The sequence below is a fragment of the Mustela nivalis genome, assembly GCF_964662115.1.
Source record: "Mustela nivalis genome assembly, chromosome: 3".
NCBI lineage: Eukaryota > Metazoa > Chordata > Mammalia > Carnivora > Mustelidae > Mustela > Mustela nivalis.
The window spans coordinates 6,397,222-6,420,534 of NC_139022.1; the positions used below are offsets into that span (position 1 = coordinate 6,397,222).

Sequence of the window (23,313 nt, forward strand, 5' to 3'; positions counted from 1 at the left end):
AATGAACAAGCAATCAAAGAAAAAGCAGAATCAGACGTGTAAATATAAGAACAAATAGATCATTCTCTGGGGCAAGGTGAGGGAGACATGGGAAAATGTTTGAAAGGAAGTAGGATACACTGACTGCCGCTTATGGGATGTATAAGTCACAGGGATAAGAAGCACAACATAGCAAATATGATCAATGGTATTGTAATAGTGTCTCTGGTGATGGATGGTAGGTACATGTTTAGTCATCACAGTATAAGGTAAAAACCTGCCCATTCACTATGTGACCTGAGGTTAACACAATATTGTGTGTTATCTGTGCTTCCAAAAAATGAGTCAGGAAGTATATACATGTAAAATAGAATTAGGTTTGTCTGAGAGTGATGGAAACCCAAAGGCAATCCAGCTGGAATTAGCTTCACTCAGCCTATCTAGGGCTCAAAGATAACTGGGCCGTCAGGAACAACCCACTTTTCAATTCTGTGATAATTTTCCTTTAGTTCCCTTCTTCGTTGATTTCTGTTTCAGGCCCCTTTGTCTTGTGTGCCCCTTTGGTTAGTGTCCAGTCCTAGGCCAATTGTTCTTCTCTTCATGGTCCTCATGGGGAAGCCACTCTCTCCTTGGTTTCAGAAAGCCCCTCTTTTCTCCTATTATTCTCTCCCCTGAGTTCTAGAGCTTGTGTATCTGCTCAGGGACGAGACAGCTCCATTTGGCAACTCACTCTTTCAAGTAATGAACGGGACCTTTCTATGTGCTGGTGGGAAACAACTATAGAAGGTTCCTGAAGACATTACTTTTTTTTTTTTTTAATTAGTCTCAGGGGTAAAATTTAGTGATGTATCAGGTGCATATAATACCTAGTGCTCATTCCATCAATTTCCCTTCTTAATGCCCATCACCCTGTTACCCCATGTCTCAGCCACCTCCCCCACCAGCCACCGACAGTTTGTTCCCTACAGTTGAGTTTCTTATGATTTGTTTGCCTCCCTCTCAATATTTATATTGTTTTGTTCTTTTTTCTTTTTCCCCTATGTGCATTGGTTTTGTTTCTTAAATTACACATACAAGAGAAATAATATGGTATTTGTCCTTCTCTGACAGACTTGTTTCACTTAGCATTATAGTCTCTAGTTCCATCTACATCATTGCAAATGACAAGCTTTCATTATTTTTGGTGGCTGAGTAATATTTCTTTTTATGTTTCTACCATATCTTCATTATCCAGACATTAAAAAGTTTTGACTTTGTACCTGCTGTTTGCAATACTTTGTGGTATCTTTCTCAAGTACACTCCATCCTTTCCACTGTATCCTCACCTAAGTCATACCAGATAAACCTCTCCAACCTCCTGCCTTCCAAATGGTGGTCACATTTCTACTGATAGACTTGCAGCCTTCATATTCTCACATCTCTGATTGATTTCCTTGATGTTCAGAATGATTTAAGTATGCAGTTGTATTTGAGGTATGGAACAAGTTTAGCTCCTCTTTCCAGAATTTTCTGATTAGATGTTGGACATTAAGACTGAACCTGGAGACAGCCTGGATTTTTTTTCTCCCTTTCTATGAAAGCTGAATAATATTTTGACAAGCAGATAATTACTTGTGACACAGTTTCATCCCTTCTATATTCAGGTTTATTGTGGGAAGATGTGCCAAACATAATGCCTACCATACTTATGTTTAAGCTTTGGTAGAGGATTTGAGAGTAGCATTTGCTCTATTGCCATGCTATCTGACTTACCCCACGACTTTGACCTTTTCTAATGACCCATGTCTTCATTAATATCCATGTCAGTGTATTAATGAATGGTTCCTCTCAGTGACACGTTTAGCTTTGTACTGGTTGAATCTGTCAGCATCACCATGACCTTCACTATAAATATAAGTCAAATATTAACTTTTCACCCTGAAGTACAGCTTATCTACTTTCCTTTAAAACATGGTTTCCAGGTGATGATAGCAGGAGTGTCACTGAGAAAGCCATCAGTAATTATCCAGATGATCTGCCTGGTGATTGGTCACCAGAATGAGGAAATCTGGGAAATCCCTGATGATTGGCCAGGGCATAGTGGTGACATTACATGCTGGTCACATCATATGAAGATAGCATTGTGATGCCCTGGGGTGGTTATAAAAGCTCAGCAACAGCCCAAGTTGCACTGAGGAGATAGATGGCACTTCAGTCACAGCTCTATCTGTCCTTCCTCACTTCTCTGCCCTGTTCTCTGACCTCCCCTTGGCAAGCCCCCTGCCCACTCTCCCTGCCCCAGGCCTCTCAACAACACTCTACACACCACCTTCATGTTGGTACCTACCTTTGAGCCCCTTTGTGGTCCTGAGAGTCCTCAAACATGCACATGGTAACTCCTAGACCCATTTTATTCTAGGAGAATGGCCCAGGTCCTCGGGGACACATTCTCATTTGGCATGTGGGAGTGGGAAACTGGAAATCAGAGTATCATGGACTCTCAGCCAGCTGGGCCCCTCAGCTCTGGGGTTGCAACTGTGCCCAGTATAGGAAAGGCAAATCCATGTCCTGGGGAACACTGGGAACACTACTACTCTGGAACCCTCCAACACAGCTTAGCACAGGGCACATGAATGCCCTGAACATCCCACAGACCCAGATGTGCATAACGTGTACAATGTCTCCAGACACCTGGAAGATAGTGAGTTTTACAAAACAGGAAAGTACTGGGAGAAGGAATCACGGTATTGCTGGATGTAGTATGAGTCACTGAAACACCAGTCCTCAGACCATGAACTGTGTGAACCAGCTCAGCAGTGGACAAGGTAATTCCCCAGAAACTTAACCAACCTGGAGCCCACAGACCATAAACCCTCAAACACAGCATGACAAACAGAAAATAAGTCCAAAGAGGCTTCCCACCAGGACCCAAAGAGTGGGACACTTCTGAGTCCATTTGGCCCTGGGTAGATTAGTCACACAGACCCTGGATGGACAAGGAGCCCACATGCCTCAAGCTGGACAACCCTGGATGTCACATAGAAGTGTTAGGGTTCATAATCAAAGGAGCAAGACTGATACAAAGTGAAGGTCAAGCAAAGCTTTATTTCGTGCCAACCATCGAGAATCAAACTGACCAGTCATGGCCCTCTCTTGCAAAGAGGCGACTCCTCCCAGCCTCACAGACTAACTTTTATAGATGTAGTTTAGCTGGGCTATACACAGGTGGTCAGTGAGATTGCAATACACAGAGAAAACTGCACAGTCATGTTAGGTTAGACACAGGTGACCAATAGAATTATGATTCACCCTAGTAGATATATGTGTGCCCCACTGATTGGCTCTCTACCTGGCCTGACCTGCCCTTGTATCTGGGCTTTGCTACCTGGGATTGGTAGCTAGGGAGACAGTATGCACGACCCACTGATTGGCTGTCTCTAACTGGCCTGACCTGCCCTTGTATCTGGGCTTTGCAAGTACGTTCTTCTGGGAGGGCAGGTAGATCTAAGTTTACTGCATAGGGTCAATCTAAGTTTACTGCATAAACAACAAAAGGCTCCCTTTGATTATGTAGGCCCTCACATTCCCCCCTTTTCCTTGGAAATTAGTTAAATCTTTGAGTTTTCAGCCAGTTCTATGTTATATTAAGCATGTAAGTCTAACATTTTTATCACTCTAGTTTTCTTTTTTTTTTTTTTTTTTTTTTACAAATGATACTAGTGTACAGTCGGCTGAAGAGTTAGCCATTTACCTCTTTGTATAACCTTTTCCATTTTTCATAATTTTGTTCATCTAATTTCCCATCTGTACTTTACATAAACAGGTAACAATAGGAGCAATAATACACTAACAGGTAACAATAAGAGCAACAATAAACTCATAGTCTTTTGAGTCTTAGCTTTAGTCTATGGTCAGCAGGGTCCATTGACTGTGGCTTCCATCTCTGGGGGACGTCCCTGTTCTTGACTCATTTGACATGACTCACGTGAATCCAGGCCCTAATGCCTTCTACTTTTATTGCCGTGGGGGTAGTCAGGATGACTGTAAATGGCTCCAAGTTTCCCACTTGGTGGTGATGTATCCAAACCAAGTCCCTGGGTTGGTAAAGATGTGGTATTGCCTCCACATCTGTCTCAGTGTGGGCAGTTCGGATCCCTGTGAGGGTTCTTTTTAAGACATACTGACCAGTCATGGTCAGGGCAGTGACTGGAGTACAGACTGATAAGTCATTTCTGCTAGGGCAACCTCTTGTAGCCAAGGGCAGAGTAGGGGGGGGGGGTTCTCTGGACATTATTTCAAATGGGGTCACCTTGTTAAAGTAGGATGTACATCACACCCAGAGGAGGGTGAAAGGAAGGAGATCCACCCATCCACTGCCAGTCTCCAGAATTAGCTTTGTCAAGGTCTCTCCAAGAGTCTGGTTCATTCTCTCTACTTGCCCAGAGCTCTGGGGCTGGTAGGCACAATATAGCTTCCGATTAGTGCCCACAGCCTTGGCCAATACCTGTGAGACTGAACTCACAAATGCAGGGCCATTGTCTGACCCAATCGCAAGAGGCAGCCCAAACCTAGGAATTATCTTTTCTAATAGCTTTTTGGCTACCATTTCTGCTGTGTCATGTTTGGCAGAAAAAGCCTCTACCCAGCCTGAAAATGTATCAACAAAAACTAACATATACTTGTGCCCATATTTTCCAGGTTTCATTTCTGTAAAAACCATTTCCCAATAAATTCCTGGTTCCTTACCTCTTTCTCATTTCCTTTTTCCCATTCTATTTCTTCCCACATTAACTGCCTGGCATAGAGCACATCTATCAACTATATCCTAAACCACGCACCCTAATTTAGAAACCTGGAACTGCTTGCCTATATGTTCCTTGAGTTTTCGTGTCCCCAAATGATTACCCTAATGTATCTGGTCTACTAATTTCTTACCTAATCTCTGAGGAAGAATTAACTTCCCTGTTTTAGTCTTAGCCCAATCCCCTTCATGGTCTAATTTAGCCCATTTTTGTAAGTACTTTAAATCTTCCTCTGAATAGTCCAGTTTTTCTGGTAGGGCTGGAGCCAGGAGTGTAACCAGTTCTTGCACTGTTTCTCAGGCTGCTAGCTTTGTGGCTTGACATGCCAATTGGTTTCCTTCTGAAATCAGATCAGTCCCCTTTTGGTGTCCCAAGCAATGCATAACAACAGCCACCTCTTTTGGGTCCCAAATAGCCTGGAGAAGAGCCAATATTTCTCCTCTGTTTTTAATCTCTTTTCCTTCTGCTGTTAGTAGGTCCCTTTTTTTTTTTTTTTTTTTTTTTTTTTTTTTTTTTTTTTTTTTAATAAACAGCCCCACGTAAATGGAGAGTAGCAAAGGCATACCTGCTGTCTATATAGATGTTGGTGATTTTACCTTTGGCCATCTGGAGTGCCTTGGTGAGTGCAATCAGCTCTGCTTTTTGCACCAGTGTTCCATGTTGCAGGGCTGTCATCCAGAGTTCCTGCTCAGGAAAAACCACTGCCACCCCTGCATACCTCTTTCCATTGACCATGTATCTACTCCTGTTTGTGAACAGAGTCATCTCTGCATCTTGAAGGAGAATGTCTCTGATGTCTGGCCTTACTCCTGTGATTTAAGTTAGGACCTCCCCACAATCGTGTGGATGGTCAGCCAGCTCATCTGTCAGCAGAGTGGCTGGATTTAGCACTGCTGGGGGCCAGAAGGTCACTCTTGGTTTGTTGAGGAGGTGGGCCTGATATCCTGTCACTTGGGTTTTCATCATCCATCAGTCAGGTGGAGTCCAGAGAAGGCCCTCAATAGCGTGGTTGGTGGTCAAGATGAGATTTTGACCCAAAGTCAATTTACTTGCATCCTTGACCAGGAGGGGCATGGCAGCAATTATGTGGAGGCACAGGGGGGAACCCAGGCACTACTGGATCTAATTTCTTGCTAAGATAGGCTACTGGCCTTTGTCAAGGCCCCAGAGTCTGAGTCAAAACTCCTTTGGCCACCCCTGCTTTTTCATCCACATACAAATGGAAGGGCTTGGTAATATCTGGGATGGACAATGCTGGGGCACTCAGTAAGGCTGTTTGTAATTCCCAAAATGCTCCTTCTGCCTCAGCCGTCCACTCTATCATAGTCAGTTCATAGAGAGGTTGGACAATCTCTGCAAACTGAGGTATCCACAGCCTACAGTAGCCCACCATCACAAGAAACTTCCTCACTGGTCGGGACATGGTGGGGTGGTGGTATCAGGTGATCACCTGTTTCCTGGACTCAGACAGTGAATACACTTCCTTGTGGAGATCAAAGTCTAGATAAGTGGCGTGGCTCTGACAGAGTGTTTTTCTTGCTGACACCCAATACCCTTTTGCCTGCAGAGTCTGTAAGAGAGCTCTTATCCCCTGCAAGCATGACCCATAGTCCTCAACAGCTATCAGCAAGTCATCAACATACTGTAACAGTGACTCCTGGATTGGAGGTTCTGTGCTGATGCAAATCTCCTGTAGGGCCTTGTTGAAGATGGGTGAATTCTTGAATCCTTGGGGAAGTCTTATCCAGGTGAGCTGCACTTGGAATCCTTCCTGTGGGATGGGCCACTCAAAAGCAAAAAGGGGCTAAGATTCCTTTGCTAAATATATGCAGAAAAATGCATCCTTGAGATCTAAGATGGTATACACAGTTCTTCTGGGTCCCCGGAGGGAGAGGGGGGTATAGGGGATAGGACCCATTGGATGGATATCTTCATCCCATTTGTTAACTTCCCGCACGTCCTGAACAGGTCAATACTCCCCAGTCTCGGCTTTTTTTGATGGGCAGCAAAGGTGTGTTCCATGGATATTTGGAAAGAACTAGGATTCCATCTCCTTGGAGGCAATTAATGTGCTTTCTGGTCCCTTCCTTTGCTTCCCGAGGGAGGGAGTACTGCCGAACCCAAACAGCCATAGCTGTTGCTTTTAATTTTACCACCACTTTAGGCTGTCCCTTGGCCAAGACGGGGGGCTTCCCATCTGTCAAGACTTTAGGAAACTCGACCTGTAAGGTTTGGAGAAGACTCCCTTCTCTTATCTCCTCTGGTTCTGAGACTGGCTAGTTAAGAAAGTTTTCATCTACTGCTGCCACAAATATCTGCATAGTTGTCCATTTATGTCTTTCTATGCCATTCACCCCTTGTACCCAGAATTCCTCTCCAGATAGTTTTCCCATAGGTTTCAATTGATTTCCCCTCCACTTCAAATTTTACCCGATGTTTGGGGAGGGACTCCAAACCACAGCCCCTTCAGTCTCTGGAGACCAGCATGGCCATTATCCTTTTGGAGCACTCCCTGGCCCAATGTCATTTTTCCTTACAGAAGATGCACTGATCTGAATCTTAGTCTTCCTGCCTGCCTTCTCTGTGTTTAGGCTTTTCCTTCCTTTTACCATCCCCTACCTGCCTCATGTAATGTCAAAACCTTTCTCCTGTGCATCCCTGGTGTTAAACAGCTTTTCTCTATTCCCACAAACTCACTCAGATTCTTACCTTCAAATCCTTCAATTTTCTGAAGTTTTCTATATCTGGGGCTGACTGACTGGCAAAGCAAGATCATTTAAAAGAGCTATTGTGCAACTTCCCTGAAGTTTACCTCAAGTTGTCTAGCTTAGGTAAACAAACATTTAAAAGGCAATCAAATCTAGAATTTAACATGCATAAAGTTGTGTTATTAAAACATAATTTTTTTTCTCTAAAATAACCCTCATTTCCAGAGATAGACAAATCAGGACTAACTTATTTGAAAACAAGTCCAGTTTTAACAAATCTGGCCTAATTATTTACATAAGCTCAGCAAGAACAGTGAGTGGTCATATAAAACTTTTAGAATCTGCTTTGCTGGAAATTCTCATAAGGAATCTCTAGGTTGAACTTATAGTAGCCTCACCAGGCCAGAAGCCAAGCTACATACTTGCCATCAGACATGCCTGCAAGACATGTAGATTTGGACAAATTCCTCTTCCTGCGGTCCCCAAAGTAACCTGGGGTTCCTGCACCTGCCAGGAAGTAGCATCCTTTACTCACCAGATGAGGCTGCTGGGAACTCTGTAAGCAAGGTGTCAAGCCAACCGTTCCAAAGGGCTTTACGGTTCCAGGTTTTATAAAGTCAACCTTACTTCCTTTAAGCTGTCTAGTCATATCTGAATCTTTTCAAATATGACATTTCAGTTAAAGCCTTGGTAAAATAAGCAGTGTTTCCAAGGGTGTTCTTTTACAAGGATAACAGATTGTTATTGAACTTATGAAAATGATTGATTGCCATGGAAGAAAGAACACTTGCTGAGAACTTTTGATTTCAGAGGGTTCAGATAGAGAGAAAGAGTTGAATACCTTGATTTGTTTACAAAGTACTACTTTTACATCTCTGTAAGTTACAGATAACTTAAGAAAAAGTTTCACTAGTTTAGAAGAGAAATACTACAGAACCATTAATGTTTAAAATAAGACAAAACATCAAGAGATACAACATTACAATCTTTCAGTTCACCTAGTCCCGTTACTAATTCTGGCTTAGTCAGAATGCAGCTTTTACTCTGTAAATTCTTACCCATTTCAGTTCAATGACCTGTATTTATCCTGAAAGGCTTTCCATATAAATTCCCTATAAGGCAGAAGTCATTTTACAAGAGAATTCTTAGAAGGCAAATTTACAAATCAGTTAAGCACAAAACATGTTCACCAACAGATTTCAAAAGTACAAACCCAGTACCTGCAACCAACGCTCTAGCATTTTATCCCATTTTGTTAAGACCTAGATGTCCAACAAATTTAATTCCATTTGTCATTCAAGCAAGCCTTCACAGTTTCAGGCTACCAAAGACTTTGAAAGCCACTTTAACAATTACCCATTAAAACCTTGAGACAGACAAATTACCATCTCCACTTCAGGTGCCATGTTCTCTTGCCAGCAAGGGGGAGGGGCTAGGCAGTCCACGTCAGGCCAGAGAGGGCAAGGGATTCCCCGAAACAAAAGGAGTTTCAGCAGCTGCTTTGGAATATTCCTTAAAGTCTCTGTCTTGAGTTAGACTAAACCTAGTTGGCTACAGTCATAGCCCTTAACACACGAAATGAGTGAGGGAGAAGCCCCACATCTATTATGAGGAACAGAGAGATGAAAATCAGAGTCCCCTTACTCTCTGCTTGCCCCATTCCTTCAAATACAACAAACAATGTAACAGGCCATAAAAAGACAGGACAAAACAACTGCAGACCCAGCGGCCCTCACCCAGAACCTGCTGCTGGCGGGGGTTTTCTCGGCCCCCTAGAGACGCTCACCTGTGGGGATCTTCTCAGTCCCCTAGGGATGCGCAACACAACAGGCAACAAAAGACAAGACAAAAACAAGCAGACCCAACAGCCAGTGGAGATTTTCTATCCCCTGCAACCACTCACTAGTGGGAGTTTTCTCGGCCCCCTGACCACCCAGGGGGACATGAACCCCCTGACCTTATAGGGGGACTCAAACCCCCTGGAAGGTCCCAGAAGAGGGATGGGGCATCCCCTGCATCCACTCCAGCCCTGGGGAGCATGGCTGTATCCAGTTTCTCCCACATGGGCCATACCCTGGAGCTCCACAACCAGACAGACAGGATCCCGTGATCTTACCTCCAGAGGCTTTTCCCAGAAATTCTGATGCTGGCTCAGTTCTCGTCGTTTGATCCTGGATGAGCCCCCAATGTTAGGGTCCATAATCAAAGGAGCCAGACTGATACAAAGTGAAGGTCAAGCAAAGCTTTATTTCACGCCAAGCATCGAGAATCAAACTGACTGGTCACAGCCATCTCTTGCAAAGTGGCAACCCCAACCAGCCTCACAGACTAACTTTTATAGAGGTAGTTTAGCCGAGTTATACACAGGTGGACAATGAGGTTGCAATACACAGAGAAAACTGCACAGTAATGTCAGGTCAAACACGGGTGGCCAATTGAATTACAATTCACCCTAGTAGATGGATGCATGCCCCACTGATTGGATGTCTCTATCTGGCCTGATCATCCCTTGTATCTGGGCTTTGCTACCTGTGACTGGTAGCTAGGGAGACAGTATGCATGACCCACTGATTGCCTGTCTCTACCTGGCCTGATCCGCCCTTGTATCTGGGCTTTGAAAGTAAGTTCCTCTGGGAGGGTCAGGGTCAATCTTAGTTTACTGCATAGTGTTAGATTGACCAATCTAAGTTTACTGCATAAACAGCAAAATGCCTCCCTCTGCTTAAGTAGGCCCTTACATTAGTAAGCCCAGAGAACAGGTTTGCCACTTGGCAAGAAACTATGAGTTCTATGTCCCAGTTCTGTATTAGAAAAATGAATCAACTGAACAGAAGCATTTCCATGTGCCTTTAGACCTGCAGTTCAAAAACTCAGCTCTCTATGGCTAAGTAGGTACCTGTGTAGCAGGCTTAACATGCGCCCTTTTACCAGAAGGCCGACAATTCAGATCTCTCTTCAGCCAAAGGGGTACCTGAAACCTGGATTACTATGTTCCCATGGACATGGAGACCAAATAACCAGCTCTATATGAGGCCAAGAATCTACCTGGGAAGCAGGCTCACCATGATTCCTTGGACCTGATTCAACATCTGAGCTATATGATAGGCCACACAGGCATCTAGTAAGCTGGCTCAGCCCCTGCTGTGAACCTCAATACCAACAACTCAGCTCTTTTTGTGAGCAAGGAGGCAGCTTGTCAACAGGGACATCATGTGCCCTTGGACCTGGAGACCAACAATTGAGCTGTATGATAGGCTAAGGAGGCACCTTGACAGTGGGCTAACTATGTGTCTTTGGACCCTGTGTCCAGGAGAGGAGCTCTAGACTAGGGAAAGCAGACACCTAAACAGGAGGCCTACCATGTGCCTTGCACCTGGAAACTAACAAAAAAGCTATTTGCTTGGCCAAGCAGGCATCATGAAAATGGGCTCACCATGCGTCCATGGACCTGTAGACCAACAACTGTTCTGTATGATGGATAAGCAGGCACATTGACAATAGGCTAAACCTGTGCCTAACCTTGGACATGGAGATGAACAATGCAGCTCTGTGACAAGCCAAGCAGGCAATTTGACTGCTGGTTCAACATCTGCCCACAGACCTGGAAACCAAAAAATCAGGTCTCTACTAGGCCAAGCAGACACTTAGCCAGGAGGCTTACCATGTGCTCTTGGAGCTTGAGACCAACAACTCAGCTCTTTGCTTGGCCAAGTAGGCACCAATGCAGTGGGATTACCATGTGCCCATGGACCTGTAGACCAATAATGCAACTCTGTGACAAATTAAACAGGCAACTTGAAAGCTGGCTCAACATGTGACCACGGACCTGGAAATGAAAAAATCAGGTATCTACTAGACGAAATAGGCACTTGGACAACAGGCTCATTTTGTACTCTTGGACCTGGAGCCCAAGAAAGAAGCTCTGGGGTAGGCCAAGAAGACACCCACACTGGAGGGTCATCATGTTCCCTTGGACCCTGAGACCAAGAACTCAGCTCTTTGCTTGGCAAAGATATACCTTGACACCAGGCTTATCATGTGCCTTTGGACCTGGAGACAAATAATGCAGCTTTGTGACAAGCCATGTAGGCAAACTGACAATTGTCTCAACGTTAATCCACAGACCTGTAAACCAAAAAATCAAGTCTCTATTAGGCCACACAGGCACCTGGACAGCAGACTCACCATGTGCTCTTGGACCATGAGCCCAAGAAAGAATCTTTGGCTTTGCCATGCAGACACCTAGACAACAGGTTCACCATGTGCCTTGGACCTAGAGACCAACAAATCTTTCCTTGGACAAGCAGGCATCTTAAGAACAGGCTCAAAATGTGTCTTTAGACTTGGAGACAAACAACTGAGCCATCTGACAGATTAAGTCAATGCCTTGACAGTGGCTAACCATGTGCCCTTGGACCTGGAGACAAATAAAGCAACTCTGCACCAAGCCAAGCAGGAACCTGGACCACAATACCACCTTGTGCCTTTGATCCTGGAGGCCAAAAAATCAATTCTGGTCTAGCCCAAGCAGACACCTGGAAAGCAGTATTAACATGTGCCCTTGAACCTGGCAACCAATAAAGGAGCCTTGCTCTAGGCTAAGCAGATAACTTGAGAGAGGGATTACCATTAACCCTTGGACCTGGAGACCAACAAAACAGCACATTGCTAGATGTGTCACCTGGATAGCAGGCTCATTCTGTGTCCCTTGATGTCAATAAGAACAACACAGACCTGCACTAAGACAAGCAGGCAAATTGATAGTGAGTTATTCAGTTGGCCTTGCACATGGAAACCAACTGAGCTGTCTGATAAGCTAAGCAGAAACCTGGATAGTAAGCACACCATATACCCTTGGGCCTGGAGACAAATTCAGCTGTTTGATAAGCCAAACCTGGTAAGCAGGCTCACCTTCGAGTTATTGATCATCTGGGAACCAATAACTGAGATGTCTTATAGGACAAGCAGACACCTGAACAGCAGTTGTACCATGTGCCCTTGGGCCTGGAGAATAATGCAGTTCTGCAAACACTGTGATTGCCAGTTGGTGTCAGATTGTGAGATCTCTAAACCTGCTCAGCATTGCTCACTGATGTGTCCACTGGAGTCATGGACACCAGGGAGATTTCAAACCAAAAGACCTGCATCTCAGGATAGCACTGGGCTAAGAAGCCACAGGGAAACAAACTTGACACAAAACTCTATGACTAGTTGCCTTTCAACTCTCCAGAAAAGTGAGCATCTGAGTCCCTTCTCACCTTAGATTTACTACAGTCTAAGGTCTTTGTGGCCTGATATCTGTGCATTATTCACTTTGGGGGGAGTTCTCCTCAGAAGAAAACTACACCATGCCCCAGGAGGTGAAACAATCCAATGGTCTGAAGACTTTGTATTAAAATATACTGAAGGAAATGAAAAGTCACAATGGGAGTGCATTGTAGAGGAGACCTAGGTTCTGAACACTGTGGAGTCTTTGGCTGAGATCTTCCAGCTGAAGGAGAAGTTTACATCCTCAAGGGAGAGGTGAAGGCTTTAAAACAATAAGCTACACACTGCAGTGAGAGGCAGGTTCAGCTCCATGAGGTGGAAAGATTCTTCATTCAAGTGAAGGTTTTCCTGGATGTTACTCCCTTACATATGGTGCCCAAGGGTTAATGCTTGAACACCCACCTACTATGGCATAGAAAGGGAGTTGGGAAGTGTGTGGTCATCTCCTGGAGTAGTGGTGTGGTATGAATTTTAATATTGGGGAAATAAACACTTTGAAATTATTATTTCTGAATAACTAATTTACAAGAAACAACACCTGGATGAGCGTAATTTGCAGCATGTCTTAGAGTCACTACTGTGCCTTATGTGTCTTCACATTGACACTGAGGCTCGGGTCTCCATCGCTCTGAGAATATATTGGTGATGTATGCAGAGCTGATCCTGAGCATCACCTGACTTTCCCATCAACACTTTCAAACGTTCTTTTCTCTAGAACAAATATTTTGTTCTCTAGAACCAAAGCACGACAGCTGAGGTCAGTACCATTCTGATTGGAAAAAATAGAAAAGCAATAAGTCTCTACACTGGTTCTGCATAGAGCATTTGGTGGTGACATGATTTAGTAGATTTTTGCTAAATTTGAGGTTGGACCATGGTGCTATGGATTCAGATTGTTGCCACTACATGGGATGTTTCTCTGTAGAGCATTATTGCACTACAATAATGTGACAGGTTCCTATGTGAGGCAGTCCTTGGAAGAGCAAATGTGACAAGACCAGGAAAGCAGGGTGGAACGAGTTCAGAGGCATCGGACAATTTCCCATCTTTGGGTGAGGAGGTTTGGGGTCAGGATGGTAGGCAGAGTTGTATGAGTAACAATGATTGTGTACTCCATTCTTACCCATGAGGCACTGCTGGAATTGAGGTAGACACGTGGGAATCACATTGGGTGCTTTACACCTCCTCCTCCTCTAAAAGATTAAAATTAATCTTTTTAATTTAAATTCAAATTCGTTAGCACATTGTGTGTTTTTAGATTCAGGGGTAGAACTTAGCAATTCATCAGTTGCATATTATCCAATCATCTGTTAATGGAACCCCAGGATTTTTCCATCTTTTGGCAACTGTGGATATTTCTGCTATAAAGATCGGCATGCAGGTGCCACCTTGAATAACTAGGTTTGTGTCCTTTGAATAAATATTTGTGCAATTCCTCGTTTGTATGGTAGTTCTATTTTTAACTTTCTTAGTAACCTCTATATTGTTTTGTAGAACTGCTGCACCAGTTTGCATCCTCACAATAGGAAAGAGGACTCCCCTTTTTTTGCATTGTTGCCAACATCTGTGGTTTCCTTGCTTGTTAATTTTAGCCACTCTGACATGTATGAGTTATTATATCACTCTGGTTTTGATTTGGATTTCCCTTATAATAAGCAATGTTCGGCTTTTTTTTTTTTTTTATCTGCGTTGGCCATCTGTATCTCTTCCCTTGGGAAATATATTTTAATGTGTTCTTCCCATTTCTTCAGTGGATTTTTTTGTTTTTTGGGGGTGTTGATTTTAATAAGTTCTTTATAGGTTTCGGAAAGTAGCCCTTTATCTGAGAAGTCATTTGCAAATATCTTCTCCTATTCTCTGGGTTGCCTTTTAGTCCTGTTGACTATTTCCTTGGCTGTTCAAAAGCTTTTTACCTTGAGGAAGTCCCAATAGTTCATTTTTGCTTTTCTTTCCCTTGTCTTGAAAGATATGTCTAGTATGGAGTTGTAGCTGGTGAGGCCAAAGTGGTTGCTGCCTATGCTCTGCTTGAGATTTTGATAAATTCCTGTCTCAAAATTTGGTCTGTCATCAGTTTTGAGTTTCTCTTTGTGTATGGTTTATATGAATGTTCCAGTTTCATTCTTCTGTATGTGCCTACCCAATTTTTCAAACATAGCTTGCTGAAAAGAACCCCCCCCCCTTTGGATATCCTTTCCTGCTTAGTTAGTTGAACATAGAGTTAAGTACCCATTTCTGTATTCTCCATTCTGTTCCATGGATCTAGTGTCTGTTTTTGTGTGAGTGCTATACTGTCTTGATGACTAGAGCTTTGTAATAGATCTTGAAATCAGGCATTGTGATGCCACAGCTTTGGGTTGTTTTTTGTTTGTTTGTTTGTTTTTGTTTTTGTTTTTCAGTGATGCTTGGCTATTCAGACTCTTTTCTGGTTCCATACAAATTTGAGGTTTCTCCAATTCTCTGAAAAAACACTGTTGGTACATTTATAGGGATTACATTGAATATCTAGAATATTTTGGTTTATCACATTGATGGGTTTGCAGATATTGAACCATTCCTGAAAGCCAGGAATTGATGCCTCTTTGTCATGTTGAATACCCCTTCTAATGTACTGTTGGATATTATTGGATAGTATCTTCTTAAGAATTTTTACATCCATATTCATCATGGATATTGGCCTATAATTTTCCTTTATGATCAAGTATTTGTCCAGTTTGGAGATCCAGGTAATGATGGCCTCTTAGAATAAGTTTGGAAGGTTTGTTGAATTGCAATTACTCATAATATTCTCTTATAAATATTTCTATCTCTGTGGGGTTGGTTGTGATATGTCCTCTTTCATTTATGATTTTGAGTCCTTTCTCTCTTTTTGGTAAGTCTGGCTAGTGGTTTCTCAATCTCACTAATTCCTTCAAAGAATCAGCTCTTTGTTTCATTGATTTTTTTAAAAATTTCTGTATATTGTTTCCTGATCTAATTATTATCATTTCTTTTCTGATGCTGGATTTTGGCTTCCTTTGCTGCTATTTTTCCAGCTCCTTTAAATTACTTTGTGCATTTTGTTTGTTTGTTTGCTTCTTTTTTCTTAAGGAGGGCCTGTACTACTTTATACTTTCCTCTTAGGACAGCCTTTGCTGCAGCCCAAAGATTTTGGATTGTCATGTTTTCTTTTTCATTTCCTTCCAAGTATTTTAAATAATCTTTTATTTCCTGGTTGACCCATTCATCCTTTAGTAAGATATTCTTTGATCTACATGTATTTGTGGTTCTTCCCAATGTTTCCTTGTAGTTTACTTCAGGTCTTTAAGCCTTGTGGTTTGAAAAATCCATGATATGATCTCAATCTTTTTCAACCAGATGAAACCAATTGTGATCTATTCTGGAGAATGTTCCCTGTGCACTCAAGAAGAATGTATACTCTGTTGCTTTAGGATGAAATGCTCTAAACATATTTGTGAAGTTCATCTGTCCCAGTGTGTCTTTCAAAGCCCCTTTTTTCTTGGTGACCTATGTAGATAATATGCTGTGAGTGGGTTGTTAAAATACCCTGCTATTGTTGCATTATTATTAAAATGTGTCTTTAAATTTGTTATTAATGAGTTTGTATATTTGTTTGCTCTCATTACAGGTGCATCAACATTTGTAATTGTTAGATCTTCTTGTGTCATAGACACAATTATTATGATATAGTGCCCTTCTTTACGTTTCTTATAGTTTTTGTTTTTTCATCTATGTATCTGATATAAGGATGCCTACTCCAGCTTTCCTTTGATGTTCACTACCATCATAATTGGTTCTCTAACCCTCATGTTCAATCAGAAGGCGACTTTGGGTCTCAAATGATCTTATAGACAGCACATTGATGGGTCTTGTATTTTTTTTTAACCATCCTAATACTGTATGTCTTTTGATTGGACCATTTTGTCTACTGACAACGAGTAATTATTAGTAGATATGAAGTTAGTGCCATGTATAACCTGTAATGTCTCTGTTCATGTACATTGTCTCTTCTTTTTCTTTTCTTTTATTATTTTTGGGATCTCTCTTTCCACTCAAAGTCTCAAAGTTTCCTCTTTAATATCTCTTGCAGGGGCTGATTTAGTGTTCATAAATTCCTTTCATTTTTGTTTGTCCTGGATGCTCTTTATCTCTCCTTTTATTCTGAATGACAGCATTGGTGTTTACAAGATTCATGTATATTCTTTTTCCTCAAGTAGCACATTGAATATATCAAAGCAGTCCTTTCTGGCCTGGTAAGTCTTTGTGGACAGGCCTCCTACCAGCTTCATGTGTCTACTCTTGTCCAATATGCTTTTCAGGATTTTCTCTTGATGTTTGAATTTGCAAGCTTCTACATTATAATTCTATGTGTAGACCGATTATTGATTTTGAGGGGTGTTCTCTGTGCTTCCTGGAGTGAATGCCAGTTTTCTTCCCCAGATTTGGGGCATTCACAGCTATAATTTGTTCAGATAAAGTTTCTTCCCCTTTCTTCTGGTCCTCATCTCCTGGGAACCCTTCTAATAAAGATATTATTTTAGTTAATGGAATTGCACAGTACTCAAAATCTCATAGTTTTCTTTGATCTTTTCAGCTTCCTTATTTTCCATTACTTTATGTTCTGTGTCACTGATTCATACTTCTGCCTCATTCATCCACTTTGCATAGCTTCCACTTGAACTACATCTCAATAATAGAATTTTTAATGTTGACCTGAGTAGATTTTAGTTCTTTTATTTCTATAGCAAGGGATTCTCTAGTGCTTTCTATGCTTGTTTCAAGCCAAGCTATTTTTAAAGTAGGCATATAACTGAGTTTCAAAACTCCAAATATGACAGACTCCTTGGTTGCAGACCCACTCTCTTCCACCCAGGGAAGGAGAGGGTAGTGTCATGCTTCTGCACTTTGCCGAGTCCCTGTCAAGAGAGTGATAGCAACACCAATCAGCATTTCATGGTTTATGGCGGCACAGAGCAGAAAACAGATCCCTAGACTCTCTGGTTTAGCCAGCTTCCTGGCTACCAGGCTTGAGAATTCAGCTGCCACAAGGCACTGCCCATTCTTATGACCCCAGGATTCTTCAGACCACACTGTCATATCTGGGCTTTCACCTTGCTTTGTAACCTGGGGAAATTTAACCCAGTAAGTTTCCCAAGTAGCAAAACTATAAAAGTTCCCATTTTGTGTTCTGCCGCCTATAATACTTTGCAGTAGCCTCCTCTAGCAACATCCATCCCCTCTACCATATCCTCAAATATATCACACTGGATTCAAGTCTCCCCACCTCCCATATTCCAAACCATGGTTCATTTTCTATTTGTAAATTTACAATATTTGTTTTCTCAGATCACTGATTTCTCAGGTTTTGAGAATGATTTGGTAACTTTCTAGTTGTATTCAAGGGACCAGTCAAATATAGGGCCCCTTTACTCCTCTACAATCTTTACTCTGTACATACATTTCCACCACTGGATTTCTGATTTCATTGGGTAGGAAAAGATGTAAGGCCTGGAAACAAAGAACTCAATGTACCCAAGGTTGAGACCCTATATACATGCACAGCTGCCCCACAATTCCAGGACTCTCTGCTGTCTTGAACCCAAGTCAGTATTACATGCTCCAATGTCCTGCTGGGCCCCATAGACAGTGAGGTACCTGACACTTAAAGGCTTCAAGGAATAGGCCTTGACATCATCCCAGAATTGGCTCAACATCCCTAACTCAACAAAGCATTTTCTGCTTGAGAGTTGGAGTACAAAATTCAGGAACAGACAAGGACTGGATTTTTGCCTCAAATTGTTTTTTAACTCACTTTTCCCATTGATTTATAATCTAATTGGTTTCTACATCTAATCTGACTAAATATAACTATGGCCACGTGTAAGCTCTAAATGTTTTAATTACACTTAGCCTCACCTATGAAACAAAGGGTAGAGTGCTTCTGACCTGCATAATGGGTTTCCTTTTTGACAAGTGTTTCCCTGCATTGAAATGTCTACCATGATGCTTTATTTCGTGTTCATTTGTTGAAATAAAGTTAATATACTGTGTGATATTACTTTCAGTGGTTTCAGTGTCATTGTGTGATACTACTTTCAGTGCCTTCAGTGGCATACTGCAGTTATTCAATTCTGTACCTTATTCAGTGTTCATCATGATAAGTGTGCTTTTCATTGTTTTGTCTCTTTCTCCCATGCCCACCCACCTACCATCAGGGAACCAAATGTTTGTTCTTTACTAAATTCTGTTAATTGGTTTGTCTCTTTTCCTTCCATTTGCCTATTTGTTTTCTTATATTCTACATATGAGTGAAATCATAATGTATTTGTCCTTCTCTGATTTATTTGGTTAAGCATTATACTCTGTAGCTCCATCCAGTTTATTGAAAATGGCAAGTTTTCACTCTTGTTGGGCACCTGGGTGGCTCAGTTGGTTAAGCAACTGCCTTTGGCTCAGGTCATGATCCTGGAGTCCCAGTATCAAGTCCCACATTGGGCTCCCAACTCCACGGGGAGTCTGCCTCTCCCTCTGACCTTCTCCCCTCTCATGCTCTCTCTCACTGTCTCTCTCAAATAAATAAATACAATCTTTAAAAAAGAAAAAAAATTACCTGAGAAGAGTGATGACTGAGCAGTATTGGGCATATATATATCACAACTTCTTTATCTATTCATCAGTCAATGGGCACAGAACTGCTTCCATAATTTGATGATTGTACACGATTCTCCTATAAACACAGGGGTGCACACAACCACTTGATTCTTTTTTTTTTTTTTGTATTTTTGGGGTAAATGCCCTGTAGTGTGATTACTGGGTTCATACTGCACCCGTTTGCAATTCCACCAAGACAGTAAGAGGGTTCACATTCCAAGCATTTTTACCAACATATATTTTTTCATCTATTGTCTATTTTAGCCATTATGACCTGTATAAGATTTGCATTTAGATTTAGATTTGCATTTCCCTGATGATGAATGATGGTGAGCATCTTTTCATGTGTTTGTTGGTCATTTGGATGTCTTTTGAAAATGTATGTTCATGTTTTCTGCCCAACTTTTGATGGGATTGATTATTTGATTTTGGGTGCTGAATCACATAATTTCTTTGTATATTCTGGATTATAATCCTTAAAATAATTTAAAGATGGAGAATGAATTAAATAATTTCTCAAAATGATTTATGTTTTTTTTAAATTATTAAACTTTTCTTTTTCTTTTTTTTAATATTTAAAAACATTAAATTCGATCAGCAACATAGAGTACCTCATTAGTTTTTGGTGTAATGTTCAGTGAATCATTAATTGTGTATAAAATCCAGTTATATATCCAGTTAACATCCATCCTCAAATCACATCCTCTCCTTAATGCCCATCATCCAGTTACTCATACACCCAAACAACTCCCCTTCTAGGAATCCTCAGTTTCTTTCCCAGAGTAAACAGTCTTTCACAGTTTGACTCCATCTCTAATTTCTTCCATTTAGTTTTCCCTCCCTTCCCCTATGATTCTCTATACTATTCCTTGCATTTGACATAGGAGTGAAATAATATGTTAATAATATTTCTCTGATTGATTTCACTTAGTATAGTACCATCCATGCTGCTTCTCAGGTGTAAAATAAATAAAATCTCAGGTGTATTTACAAGAGCGGAGTTGTAACAACCTTTTCAGGTAAGCTGGTCTTCTGTGTGGTTTTTATTTTTTAAGATTTTATTTATTTATATGATAGAGAGAAGCAGAGTGGCAGAGGGAGAGTTAGAAGAAGGCTTCCCGCTGAGCACAGAGCCTGATGTGGAGCTGGACCAAGACCTACCTACCTACCAGGACCCTGTGATCATGACCCAAGCCAATGGCAGATGCTTAGCTGAATGAGACACTCTGATACCACTCTGATTGTGTTCCCTGAAGGCTTTTTGTTCCTCTTTAGAGGATCAGAGTAAAAATGGCCATACACGATTCTCTGGCAAGAGCTGAAATATTGATGCCCCCTCTCTTCAATAAACACTCTGGGACAGTTTTAACTTTCACCTGGGTCAAAGTCTGCAGTCTATTGCTGTGGGTGTCCACTGTAAGCCTCCTGGGGGAAAACCCAAGGACCTGCAAGTGTCATACCCCTTTGTATCTATGGAAATGGAAGTATTAATGGGCTTGTGTGCATAACATACTATGCCCCTTCTGGGCTATGGCCGGGGTTTTCCCTGCTGTGCTTTTCAGGCACCCTAGTCTTGTGAGCTGTTTCCTTATTGTGGGCAGAGCCTTCTCACACCACCCATGGTTTGGTAAATAGACCACATGTTCCAGTCCTTTTTAGGGTGTGCAGGCAAAGAAAGGTCACTGAACCAGCCAGACTCTTAGTTTATGGAGACTGGAGCTGATAATCCCTTCCTGGGCTCATTGACAGTAACAGGTTTCCCTGCTCCCAAGCTTGGACACCCTACCACTGCAGGCGCTCCCGTTTGTTCTGTGTCTCTTCAGATACTGAAATTAAAATAACCGACCAATAATTCTTCCATTTTCATCCCCTGCCCCATTTCAGAAATGGATGTCTCTCACTGGAGCAGTTTTCTAAGGGGTATGATTTTGTGCTCAAATGTTATATCACTTTACAGTAGCAAGCTTATGAAGGCTCCCTCCACACTCAGTTTATATTCTGGTATCTCCCTGCAGATTAACAAATCCACACCTCCTACCCTGCAAAAAGCAATTGCTTTTTTGCTTACAGAGTTCCAGATATATTGTCTTACATCTCAGGCTGAAATATGAGTGTTGTTTTTGTTTGTTTGGTTGGTTTGATAGATATCCAGCAACATTCAAGATGAAACAGGGTCTCCTACACTTCCACCATCTTCTCTCTCCCCTCTTTTTAATTTTTAAATTACCTTTTTTATTTTTTATTATGTTATGTTAGTCATCATACAGCACATCATTATTTTTATTAATCATTTTTATTAATACATAATGTATTATTTCCCTCAGGGGTACATGTCTGTGAATCAGCAGGCTTACACATTTTGTAGCACTCACCATATCACATACCCTCCCCAATGTACATACATCATTAGTTTTTGATGTAGTGTTCCATAATTCATTATTTGGGTGTAACACTCAGTGCTCCATGCAATACATGACCTCCTTAATATAATTCATGGGGTTAAACCATCCCTCCACCTCCTCCCCCTTAAACCCTGAGATTTTTTCCTGGAGTCCATAGTCTCTCATGTTTCTCTGCCCTTCTGATTCCCACCCCCCCATTCAGTTTTGCCTTCTCTCCCCCTCCCCTTATATTCTCTGCATTATTCCATATGTTCCACATATGAGGGAAGCTATATGATAATTTTATTTCTCAGCTTGACTTATTTCATTTAGCATAATCCACTGCAGTTCCATTCATCTCAATGTAAATGGTGGGTATGCATCCTTTCTAATAGATGAGTAATATTCCATTGTATATATGAACCACAACTTCTATATCATTAATCTGTTGAAGGACATCTCGGCTTCTTCCACAGTTTGGCTATAGTGGACATTTTTGCTATGAACATCATTGTACATGTGGATCTCATCACTACATCTATATCTTTGTGGGAAATACCCAATAGTGCAATTACTGGGTCATGGGGTAGCTCTATTTTAACTTTTTGAGGAAACAACACACTGTTTTCCAAAGTAGCTGTACAAAAGTATATTCCTACCAACAATTTAAGAGAGTTCCCCTTTCTCCACAACCTCTCTAAAATTTGTTTTGTGTTTTGTCAATTTTTGTCTTTCTACCTGGTGTAGGGTGGTATCTCAGTGTGTTTTATTATTTGAATTTCTTGATGCTGGGTGATGTTGAACATATTTTCATGTGTCTGTTAACCGTTTCTATGTCTTCTTTGGAGAAGTGTCTGATCATGTCTTCTGCCCCCCCCCTTTTGAGTTATTTGTTTTTTGGTTGATAAGTTTGACAAGAATTTATTGATCTTGGCTACCAGCCCTTTAGCTGTAATTTAATTTGCAAGTATCATCATCCATTACAGGGGTTGCCTATCAGTTTTGTTGACTATTTCCTTTGCTGTGTAGAAGCTTTTATCTTGTTGAAGTTGCAATAATTCATTTTTGATTTCAATTCCCTTACCTTTGGGGCTGTGTCCCAAAATGAGTTGTGGCTAATGTCAAAGAGGTCACTGCCTGTGTTTTCCTCCATGATATTGATAAGTTCCTCTCTCATAGTGAGGTCTTTCATCCATTTAGAGTTTGTCTTTGTATAAGGTGTAAAATAATGGTCAAGTTTTATTCTTCTGTATATAACTGTCCAATTTTTCCAGCACCACTTATTGAAGAGATTTTTTTTCCCATTGGATATTTTTTTTCCTGATTTGTTGAATATTTCTTGACCATAGAATTGAGGGTCCATGTCTTGGGTCTCTATTCTTTCCATTGATCTACGTGTTTGTCTCTGTGTCAACTTCATGCTGTTTTGGCCATCACAGCTCTGTAATACAGCATGAAATCAGGCAGTGTGATGGCCTAGCTTTGGTTTTCTATTTCAACAATTCTTTGGCCATTCAGGCTCTTTTCTGGTTCCATACAAATTTTAGA

The 23,313-nt window shown here is 41.5% G+C and overlaps 1 protein-coding gene and 1 long non-coding RNA gene across 2 annotated transcripts in view; one reads left to right on the forward strand and one right to left on the reverse strand.

Annotated features, from left to right (window-relative positions):
• The window catches only part of LOC309861483, a 547,912-nt gene that overhangs the window by 291,905 nt on the left and 232,694 nt on the right, over window positions 1–23,313 (forward strand). The window lies entirely within an intron of this gene.
• The window catches only part of LOC309861888 (uncharacterized protein), a gene marked incomplete at its 5' end in the record, with an annotated part of 53,153 nt that continues 47,291 nt past the window's right edge, over window positions 17,452–23,313 (reverse strand). The window contains one exon of the mRNA XM_082725199.1: window positions 17,452–17,649. The remainder of the gene's footprint in view (window positions 17,650–23,313) is intronic.